Here is an 11,146-nt window from a genome sequence, read left to right as displayed (position 1 = left end):
CGGCTATGGCCTGTCCTTCTTGGGTGACCCTGCGTGGCGTAGCTCATAGCTTCTTGGAGTTATTCAAGCCCCTTCGCCACGACAAGTCAGTGATCCATGAAGGGGAAAACAGGGGTAGCCTCTGGTAATCTGAGAACAACAACTGAAGTGTATGATTGTAGAAAGATGTTTACTTTGTGTGTGGCCGAAAGTGCAGACAAAAGAACTGATGGGAAGGAAGTCAAATGACCATGTGGCTGGTATGGTTTGAGAGTGGTAGAGAGAGGCCAATGAACCCTGAAAGCAGTTTTTGGCATCTCCACGGAAGAACCTAAGCAGATTGCGTTGTGCTCTTATGCACTCACAGGCCCCGTTTGGGGCGTGGGGAAGAGGTGGTAGAAGATCGTGCCGCATACTTGCAAATCCTGTCAAAGCAAAGGTGGGGGAGTAATCTCCGCGGATAAGTTTTTCTGCAGTTTCAAAAATCAAGGAAATATTATCTAATAGTACTTAAAACACACACGTGAACGCACATGCAGCACTTGTTGCTATAACAACCGTGCGGCCTTCTCTGTCTCCACTGTGCAAGCTGCATCTCAAAGTCACAGCTTCAGTCAAAGTAAAGGGAAAGTTTTCTTTCCCCTCCTATCTTCAAATGTAACCAGTCTCTCTCCACAGGCAGCCCTTTTTCATTTCCCAGAGGTTTTAGCTCCCTGCTCCCTGCTCCTTCTAAATCAGGGGTCAGCAACCTTTTTCAGCTGTGGGCCGGTCCACTGTCCCTCAGACCATGTGGTGGGCCGGACTATATTTTGGGGGGAAAATGAACGAATTCCTATGCCCCACAAATAACTCAGAGATGCATTTTAAATAAAAGCACACATTCTACTCATGTAAAAACACCAGGCAGGCCCCACAAATAACCCAGAGATGCATTTGAAATAAAAGGACATATTCTACTCATGTAAAAACACACTGATTCCCAGACCATTTGTGGGCTGGATTGAGAAGGCGATTGGGCCGCATCCAGCCCACGGGCCTGAGGTTGCCTACCCCTGTTCTAAATGTCCATATCCACGATTCCCAAATCTATTTCCCCTCCACCTCTGACATTTAGTCTTCCGCCCAGTCTTGTATCTCTCGCTACCTCACGGACATTTCCCTCCAAATGACTCACCGGCGTCTCAGACTGAAAATGGCAGTACCTCAGAAACTCCACCAACCAGGAAGGTGGCTGAGGCCTGGGCCTAGCAAGCGTTGTGTGCAACTAAGCTTAGGCCTCAGAGTCCCTGTCCATTGTTGAGCTTACCCAGGCTATCTGCTTTATGGTGCGGATGTGCCCAGCTTTTGGTTGGTGCCATGCTGCTGCTGCTGCTCCCAAGCTCTTGCATGAAACTAGCCAATGTGCTGAGGACCTTGCTTGCCACTGACTGTGGGACATACTTACTAGAACCAATCCAGCAGTGATGGGAACCGCCATGTTCATGTGTTCCACGCTTGCCCCATTCACATAGAGTTATGGTCTAATCGGCCTTCATCAACCTGGCACTCCTGAGACGTTTGGGGCTGGTGGACGTTATAGTCCAAAACATCTCAAGGATACCTGGTTAGCCAAAGCTGGCCTAATTTTTATAACAACAGGTGAGCTGATCTCTCCCTCCTCACTTTCTAGCACTTTAGTCGGAAGAGAGCCATTGGCTGCAGAGGAAATCATTGGAAGTCAACCAGTTCAAGGTGATGTGGTGTGAGAAGTGGGCAGATTTCAGCTACACGACATACATCTGTGTGTGGGCAACTGATTGTGGAAAAGGAGGGAAAGATACACTCTGCCTTCCCCGTGCTCCCCCCCCTTACTGGACACAACTTGGCGTGCCTGCTCAGGGGCCACTGAAAGGCCAAAAGAGCTGTGAAGGGAACAAAGGGAACAAAGTTAGTCTTGTTCAAGCGGAAACAACAAAGCAGTACTTTAAAGACTAACACATTCATTAAGGCGCAATCTATCCTGGACTAAGTTCACACTTCATCAGATAAAGTGGACTCTAGCCTTTGTGGTTCTTTCTAGGCAGAGAGATGGGCAAAAGGGCAACCCCCCACTGCTTAATTGGCAAAGTACAGGTTTCAGATGCTCCCAGATTCAGCTCCCAGTGCCTCCAGTTCCAAAAGCAGTGGTCAAGAAGCACATTCCCTCAAGGGTGATCTGACAGGGTCCGAATATCAGGACCCAAGGCAGTCAAAACCTCTCCTGCCCCTCGCAAATTATATTATCTTGATCCGTTGTTGTGGGGCCCCTAAAAGGTGTGGGGCCCATAGGCCTCCTCTGCCTATTTTGTAATCCAGCACTGGAGGCAGAGATAAATGTGGCTTAAGCCACACACCCTTCTCATATCTTAAACCCCATTCTCTCTATTTTCTATCACTCCCTCTTATTTCTGCCACTTCCCCCCTTTCTTCATGCCCCATTTCGGCCACAGACCCCTCTCTTTCTTACTTCTGTCACCCACTTCTCTAACCCACCATTCCTCCCCACTCAGCAGACTACCGGGGAAGAGATGGTCATTTTTGCCAGATACCTGAACTGATCACTCGACAGAAGGCTTTGGATATTAAGCCAGGGCCCCATGCAGATGTAAGTCTGCAGGCTGTCTGCCCCTGGTTTCAAAGGAGAAGGCAGAGGAGAATGAGACTAGGAAATAATAATTCTTGAGACACTGGGCTACCCATCACAGTAGGCAGCAGTAGACCAGATGGACCAATGGCCTCCTAAGGTGGCTTCCTATTTTCATGTCACCACCGCTCACCTATTTGGGGAAGGCAGCTGGAGGATGGGCTGGGGCTAAGCTCAGCTACCTGGCTCCTTAATGCACACGGGTGGCGCTGTGGTCTAAACCACTGAGCCTCTTGGGCTTGCTGATCAGAAGGTCAGCAATTCGAATCCATGCAACAGGGTGAGCTCCTGTTGCTCTGTCCCAGCTCCTGCCAACCCAGCAGTTTGAAAGCACACCAGTGCAAGTAGATAAATAGGTACCACTGTGGCGGGAAGGTAAACGGCATTTCCGTGCACTCTGGTTTCTGTCACTGTGTCCTGTTGTGCTAGAAGCAATTTAGTCATGCTGGCCACATGACCTAGAAAGCTGTCTGTGGACAAACGCCGGTTCCCTCGGCCTGAAAGCGAGATGAGCGCCGCAACCCCATGGTCGCCTTTGACTGGACTTAACCGTCCAGGGTCCTTTACCTTTTAATGCACATGCATGACCTACTCAGTTCAAATATGCACACTAAGTGGAAATGCTACTGCTTACCGCACCACCACCACCACCGCCACTGCCCAGACACAAACACACGCACACCAGAATTCCCGGTTTATTTTTAAAAATGCACAAGTAACTAGTCCAAAGCTCAAACTTTTAAACTGAAAACTAAATACTGTCAGCTGACACAGAGGTCGAAAAGCTGTCTGGGCTGGGTTCCCTTTGCCCACCGTCAGCTGCAACCCTAATCTTAGTTCAAAGTTCTGTTCCCCAGGATTACCTGGATCATGTGTAGGGGATACTCACCGTGTAAGCCAGCCCTATAAGAACAGGCAGGGAGCCTCATAGGACTTCAAAACAGCACTCCTTGTTCTGCAAAGAGCCTGGCATTTACGTATATATATGTATATATAAAGAGGCTGCCTTCACGCTTTCAAGCTTCTCTCCAAAGCTGTGAGGATTGTATAACCAGGCAGGTATAATTGGCAGGCTTTCTCTCTCCCGCCTCCAGCTTTTGTACAACACGCGGGCAGAGTCTGCCTCTCCAGAGGGCCCTGGGTGACTCACAGCTCTGTTGTGCCCACCTGCGATGAGCTCTCTGGACCGCAACTGATGGGAAGCTCTTTTGCTCACTATCCTGGGGAAAGGGGAAATCCTCAAAGAGCCGAAGGAAGGGAAAAGAGGCAAAACACAGAAGCATGTGAAAGGATGTTTACTAGTGTGAGTCAACACTGGGCATTTTAAAACCATAAGATTGTGGTGATCTCTGGAACATCTCTAGTGGCCTTTCAGGTGTTGATGGGCCATCACCAGGGCCGGATTTAGATGGAGAGGCCCTAGGCTACTCCACTTTTGAGGCCCCTCCCCACCCCCACCCTCACAACTAGAAGAAAATGGAAGAGTGTTATAAACAAAATTGAGTGAAGCCAAGGATGATGACGGATATTTAAAATTCTGAAATTCACAATTTCTCCTCTACAGGACATAAGATATTATTGTTAAATACCATGGTGATTTTTAAAAAATGCATAAAATTGACACTGAAAAACTTTTGCAATTACTGAACTTTGTAAACCTTTGGTGGCCTCAAACAGAGAAGCAACCCCAGAGATGGAGTTTTCAGAGATTGTTCAAGCCTTGCATTGGCCAGGAAATGGTGTACCTGAGTGGGAATCCATGAAAGACTGCTCTTTGAGGGCTGGTGCAAAGGAAGGAGCTGCCTGCAGGCAAACAGACAAACGAGAACAGCCCAAACATAGGCTGTTGAAAGGACAAACATGATGAGACTGTATCTCACTGGTAGAGAAAGCTCTATAATCCAGAGGAACAATAGCATCATTCAATTCCACTTAAGATATAATAACATTTATTTTAAAAAATGGAAAGTTACTCTTAGTTTATCAAGCGCTTTATTAAACATTATATAGATCCTGAAGCTGAGGCTCCAATACCTTGGCCACCTCATGAGAAGAGAAGACTCCCTGGAAAAGACCCTGATGTTGGGAAAGATGGAGGGCACAAGGAGAAGGGGATGACAGAGGACGAGATGGTTGGACAGTGTTCTCGAAGCTACCAACATGAGTCTGACCAAACTGCGGGAGGCAGTGGAAGACAGGAGTGCCTGGAGTGCTCTGGTCCATGAGGTCACGAAGAGTCGGACACGACTAAACAACAACAACAACAATACAGCCATGCAGGTAAGAAAAGCCCAACAGTTCCCCCCCCACACACACACACACAGAAATGCAGCTTGGGGAGGGGGGATTTCGAAAGCTAGGCTGGAGGCTGTTTAACGCTTTCCCCCACCCACTGCTTTTCCATGCCAAGTTCCATCATGGCCCAGCTACATATTTACTCACATGTAAGCCCCAAACTACTCTGTGGGGCTTTCTCCCAGCGAAGCACCCATAGCATTGCAGCCTCTGTAACACAAATCATGGGAGAGACTTGTGTTGCCACAAGCCAGATAATTGTCAGGGTACAACTTCCATTATCCCTGAGCATTGGGCATGCTGGTTGGGACTGTTATGTGTTACGAGTCCAGCAACATCTGAACAGCTAAGGTTTCCCATTCGCAGTTTAAACGTTCTTCATTAATGGGAAAGAATGCAGATTTTTCTGGATGCAGTTTTTTAAAATATAAAATATATTCAATTATATAGAAGCCTGAGTCTATACATAGCTCTGATAATAAGGAATGCATTAACTGTTCAGTGTCTCTCACATCTCTCATACTCTCCAGGGGGTCCTGGCAAATCATTGCCTTTCAGGGAAATCTTGGGAGTTGTGTCATTTTCCTCGCGTGCAGTCACACGTGGTAGAACAGCGGCGAGGACATGTTGTCAGACTACCATTCCCATCCTCTTCACTACAGAGTTCTGCAAGGGCATCACAGAGACAAAGGAGAGATAGGGGGCTGCCAGGCAGTGACATCCTCCAGATTGCTTGTAATTAGGGAGGCTGGCTAAGAGCAGATTGGGTTCAGTGGGTCAGTGCCCCTTTTGCCCCAATGGACCCTCCTCCTCTGGGTAGCTGCCACTGGCTGCTTGCTCCTTGGTTTTGCCTGGCAAGAGCAAGCCGATGAGGCAGAGGAGCAGGAGCAGTTGGCAACACCGACAGCATACCCTCCAACATTTCCCCAATGAAAACAGGGACATCCTATTCCATGATGGTGATGGTGATGATTTTATTATTTATACCCCGCCCACCCATCTGGGCGGCTTCTAAAAAATAAAAACATAATGAAACATTACACATTAGAAGACTCCCTTATACAGGGTTGCCTTCAGGTGTCTTCTATAGGCTGTAGAGGTACTTATCTCCTGGGCTTGGGGGGGTCGCATAACCCGCTACTGTCCAATGAAAATAGGGACGTCCTAAGGAAAAGCAGGACATTCTAGGATCAAATCAGAAACCAGGATGGCGTCTGTAAATCCTGGGCTGTCCCTGGACAGCAGGGACACTTGGAGGGTTTGTGACAGTGAGCGAGTAGACTCTCAGAGATAAAGGGGGTGCCTTGTGGGTGTTCTGCCACCCCTCGCAAAACCAGGAGCCAGCACTTTCATTAAATGAGCTGCAGCGATATTTTCCCCATTCTGTCCAGCAGAGCAAGAGGGCAGCTTAATTATAACACGGAGAAGGCCGCAGCCTGGAATCCTCTCTCATTTGCCCACATCCCTCTAAAAATATATAAAGAGAACAGGCAGATTTGCTCCCACACACAAACTTCTTTTTTTTTTTTTTTTGACAACAATCCAGGTATGTAGAAAACAGAGCGGAGCTTCTGGCTGGATGTCTCTGTCAGGGTAAATATTTTTCTTCTTGCTAGAACGGTTGGAAGCCAGCCATGGAGGCAGTTGAGTTGCCTTGAAAATCCCAGAGTTTCAGCTGCTGAGGACTTTCGTCCCTGCTTTCTGAGCCAGGCTAAACGTTTCTGTAATGAATCGTGCCCGCCAAGTTGTGGGATTTTGCTGCCTCTGGGAGATCCCTTGGAAAGGGACAGAGATCTCGGAACCTAGCAGAGTTCTTCTTTTTTTAAAAAAAAACAAACATCACCACGAAACATTAACGAATGGGGGCACTGGGGTGGTAAACTGTTTTACTACAATTCTGATGGGGACTGCCATAAGTTAGAATATTGGTTGCCGGGATAAGCTTGGGCACCCGTGAAATAAATATCTTCTTTCTAATAAGAAGATTCAGTTGGGTTTTGCTCATGCGCAGAGCCTGACTGCCATACCTAGAAGTGGGAAATGATATTCCCCCAGGTTGTTAGATTGGCTTATGGTGAGGCTGTCTTCTCCTGTAATAGTAACTAATAATGTTGACACATTCCCTAACTGTTGATAGGTCCACAGACTCATTTTCTCCTCCTGAAAGTTGACTTCTTCAGAAAGCCTGTCCTGCTCCAACCAGCTTTGTCAGGGATGGCCCATCCTGTTTTGCCACAAAGTGCAGCCCACCCCTCCAATGAAACTTTGCTTGCCTGGGTCGCACAAGATCACACCGGAAGCCGCCATAGCCGTTTCTCCTCACTCCTCTGGTGGCAGAGGAAGGGGGCATGGCAATGGAGGCGCCCCTTGGATTCTGCTGCCTGAGGCAGCTGCCTCAGTCTGCCTCATGGACAGGCCGGCCCTGAGCTTTGTGTTAACCCAGGGATGAGGAACCTGTGGCCTTCTAGATGTTGGTGGACTACAATTCCCATCTTCCATTGCTGTTGGCCATGCTAGCTGGGGCTGATGGGAGATTGAGTCCAGCAACCTCTGGAGGTTCAAAGGCTCCCCATCCCTGCTTGGAAGGGTCAACAGCACCCAAATCCCACCCTCTTGAACCTTGCAGAAAGTGACCAATAATCTTGTCGACACAGATATTGATTGTGGGGGACATCCGGTTTCCTATTCTGTCCCAAGGAGAATTCAAAACAGCCTATACCAAAGTAAGGACATCCGTGACTTAAGTGTGCCCTTTCTGGAGCAGAGCATTCATTTTAAATAGAGCCCTAACTATTTGAAACCGAGGGCATGTTGTGTTTGAAAACCACCCATTTATAATCCTTTTGCTTCCTACTGCAATCACTGGGACTTCAAAGTACTAAACATTGGCTGCATTGTCCCCCTGCCACTGGTAAGCTGTCTGGGGCAGGGTCTCACCTTGGTTGCTTTGCACAAAATAAATGCTAACTAGTAGTAGGAAATGAGATGATAAAACGACTTCTTCAAGCATCAATAAAACCCACAAAGGGAAATGTTCTTACACCTCCATCGCCTTGGGCATTGCTGTTGCCCTGACTTCTCAGGTCCCTTCTGCCAACACCAAGTGTTTTCCCCCCTCCTGTTGGGTCACAACCAATTCCTGGGGCTTATTTTATTCTGTCAGACGCCTCCAGAATAAATACCCAAGGCAAACAAGGAACGATCTGGCTGTTGGGTTAGAAGGGGCCACCCGGATTAAACTGGAGCCTGCTAGCTCACTAAGCTTGGTTGTGGAGGTGGCTTCTGAAGCCAAGGTTTTCCAGTTTGCTCTGCACATCTTGCTTGCTGTAAGTCAATGCCGCAATGTCCAGAGCATCTTGCCCTGGGCAAGCTGTTTTAGAGGGGCACCGCCATTTAATGGAGTTACTTGGCACCAGTAGAGGGCAAGGTGTTGTATCAAAGAATCATAGTGTTGGAAGGGACCCTGAGGATCACCTAGTCCAGAGCTTTACAAACTTTCCACTGTTTAGACATGCATCGTTTCGCGACACAGTAATTCAGTTTTACCAGCAAACCAGAGGTTAAACTAACCACTTTTAATCCCCTGGAGAAGCACGGGGAGCATCCGTGCGACACAGCTACACATTGCAGCCGACACGCTATGTGTCGTGACACACAGTTTGGAAAGCTCTGATTTAGACCAATCCCCTGCAATGCATGAATACGCAGTTGTCCCTTACGGGGATCGAACCTGCAACCTTGGTGTTATTAGCACCACTAACCAACTGAGCTATCCATTGTCACAGGCTGCAGTGCTGTGCACATTTGCTTTAACTTAACGGGTCTCACTTCTGAGCAAACATGTATAGGATTGTGATGACCGCCTCGGTTTCCCAGGAATGTAGAAATGAAAGACAATGGAGGAAAAGGTGGTGACAGAAGATTTTAAAAGACGAAAATGACAGACAGAAAAAGTTGAGCCATGGGTGAGGGCTTTGATTGCAGGCAGGGCTATACGTATTGATTCTGCACTTTCATCACACAGATCTGATGTCGAACACAGAATTCAGTACCCTAACAATCTTAGTGGTTCACCTTTATTCTTCTGTTTATTCTTGCCTTCTGATATAAACTTAGTGACACAAGTAAGGCCCCTCCAGACTCATGTTTTATTATGGGTGTATTCTGCAACAGTGCATTGAGAGTGGGTTTGTTCTGCTTTATTAGTTGTTCTGTGATGCTTCCTCAATGCTACGATGCTGTTGCTGCCTGGAGGGGCTACAGTGGGACCAAAAAAACCCCAACCAAGAACATTTGTGACATGAAAAGTTAGCAGATTTCAGCATGATGTTACAGGATATGCACTGGTTGGAAATGAAGCAGTATAAGCACCCAAAAAAATTGGCAGGCATAAATAGTATTGAAATTAGAATTAGGTTTGCCAGACTCAATAGTGGACAGGACTTCTGTGCCTTTAATTGCCCTGCTCTCTTTTGAGTGTGGAAACCTTAAAGAGAAACCAGCAGACCCTTTGTTTAATTTCCAAGCAAAGGGTCTGCTGGTTTCTCTTTAAGGTTTCCAGATTCAAAAGAGAGCAGGGCAATTAAAGGCACAGAAGTCCTGTCCACTATTGAGTCTGGCAACCCTAAGCAGGATGCTCATGACCTCCCCAATGGCATAAGGTAAAGGTAAAGGGCCCCCTGACCAACAGGTCCAGTCGTGTCCGACTCTGGGGTTGCGGCGCTCATCTCGCTCTATAGGCCGAGGGAGCCGGCGTTTGTCCGCAGACAACTTCCGGGTCATGTGGCCAGCATGACAAAGCTGCTTCTGGCGAACCAGAGCAGCGCACGGAAACACCGTTTACCATAGCTGCCAAGTTTTCCCTTTTCTCGCGAGGAAGCCTATTCAGCATAAGGGAAAATCCCTTTAAAAAAGGGATAACTTGGCAGCTATGCCGTTTACCTTCCCGCCGAAGCGGTCCCTATTTATCTATTTGCACTTTGATGTGCTTTCGAACTGCTAGGTTGGCAGGAGCTGGGACCGAGCAACAGGAGCTCACCCCATTGCAGGGATTCGAACCGCCGACCTTCTGATCAGCAAGCCCTAGACTCTGTGGTTTAACCCACAGCGCCACCTGGGTCCCTAATCCATAATGAGCATAAATACTCATTAAGGACATGGGGAAGGGCCCTCGGTCTGCTGTCAATGTTTTGTCTGCTGTTTTAGGTATGCTGAAAGTAGCCTGGAATCTGGTGTGCTGAAGGACAGTAGAAACAAATGATTTAAATCGTCAAACAAAACAAAAAAAGTTATTGCAGGACATGCCCAGAACCCAGAGAAGAATGTGAGAAGATTTTCTGGTCTCAGCATTCCATATGGACTATACCTTTAAAGCACATTCAAAGTGCATTCTTTTCCTCAAAGAATTCTGGGCCCTGTATTTTACCCCTCATAGAGTTCCAATTCCCAGCAACTGTAACGAACTACAGTGCCCAGAATTCTTTGAGGGATAGAATGTGCTGCAAATGTGCCTTAAAGGTACAGAGTGCACCCAGCCACTAGTGATCAAGCAGAATAAATAAGTAAATGACAGAAGCAGAATAAATGAGTAAATCTCAATGCTGGGAGCCTTCATTCCAAGTATCAGATTACAATTTGTTTTGCATCTATCCTCCCCCACTTGAAAATGGGCAAAGGGCTCAAGCGGATGTTTGAACTGTGGACAGAGACTGTGCAAATGTCCAAGTTTTGTTATGATAGTAGGAGAGGGCTGCGCTCCAGGGAGATATCGTATCACAGTGTTTTTTTAAACCTTTTTCCTGGACGCTTTGAAAATGGGGCTCTTTCGGGGGGGGGGTGTCTCCAGTTCATTTGTCTTGAGGACAAATAAGGGGTTAATTGTTTCTCCCCGTCTAGGATATCCCTTCAGATATTGCTGGACTCCCCTCCCATCAACCCAGTATGTAAGGGATGGTGGGAATTGTAGTCCAACAAAATTTGGAGGGCCACAGGCTCTCCATCCCATCTCTGCATACCCTCCAACATTTCTCTGGTGAAAACAGGGGTGCCCTATTCAATAAGAATAATAACAATACAGTTACCCATCTGATTGGGTTGCCCCAGCCACTCTGGGCGGCTTCCAACACACATACAAACATAATAAAACACTAAACATTTTTTTAAAACTTCCCTATACAGGGCTGCTCTCAGATGGCTCAGGAGTCGGATAGC

This window comes from Zootoca vivipara, chromosome 13 (assembly GCF_963506605.1).
Source record: "Zootoca vivipara chromosome 13, rZooViv1.1, whole genome shotgun sequence".
NCBI lineage: Eukaryota > Metazoa > Chordata > Lepidosauria > Squamata > Lacertidae > Zootoca > Zootoca vivipara.
This window is presented reverse-complemented; position numbering follows the sequence as displayed.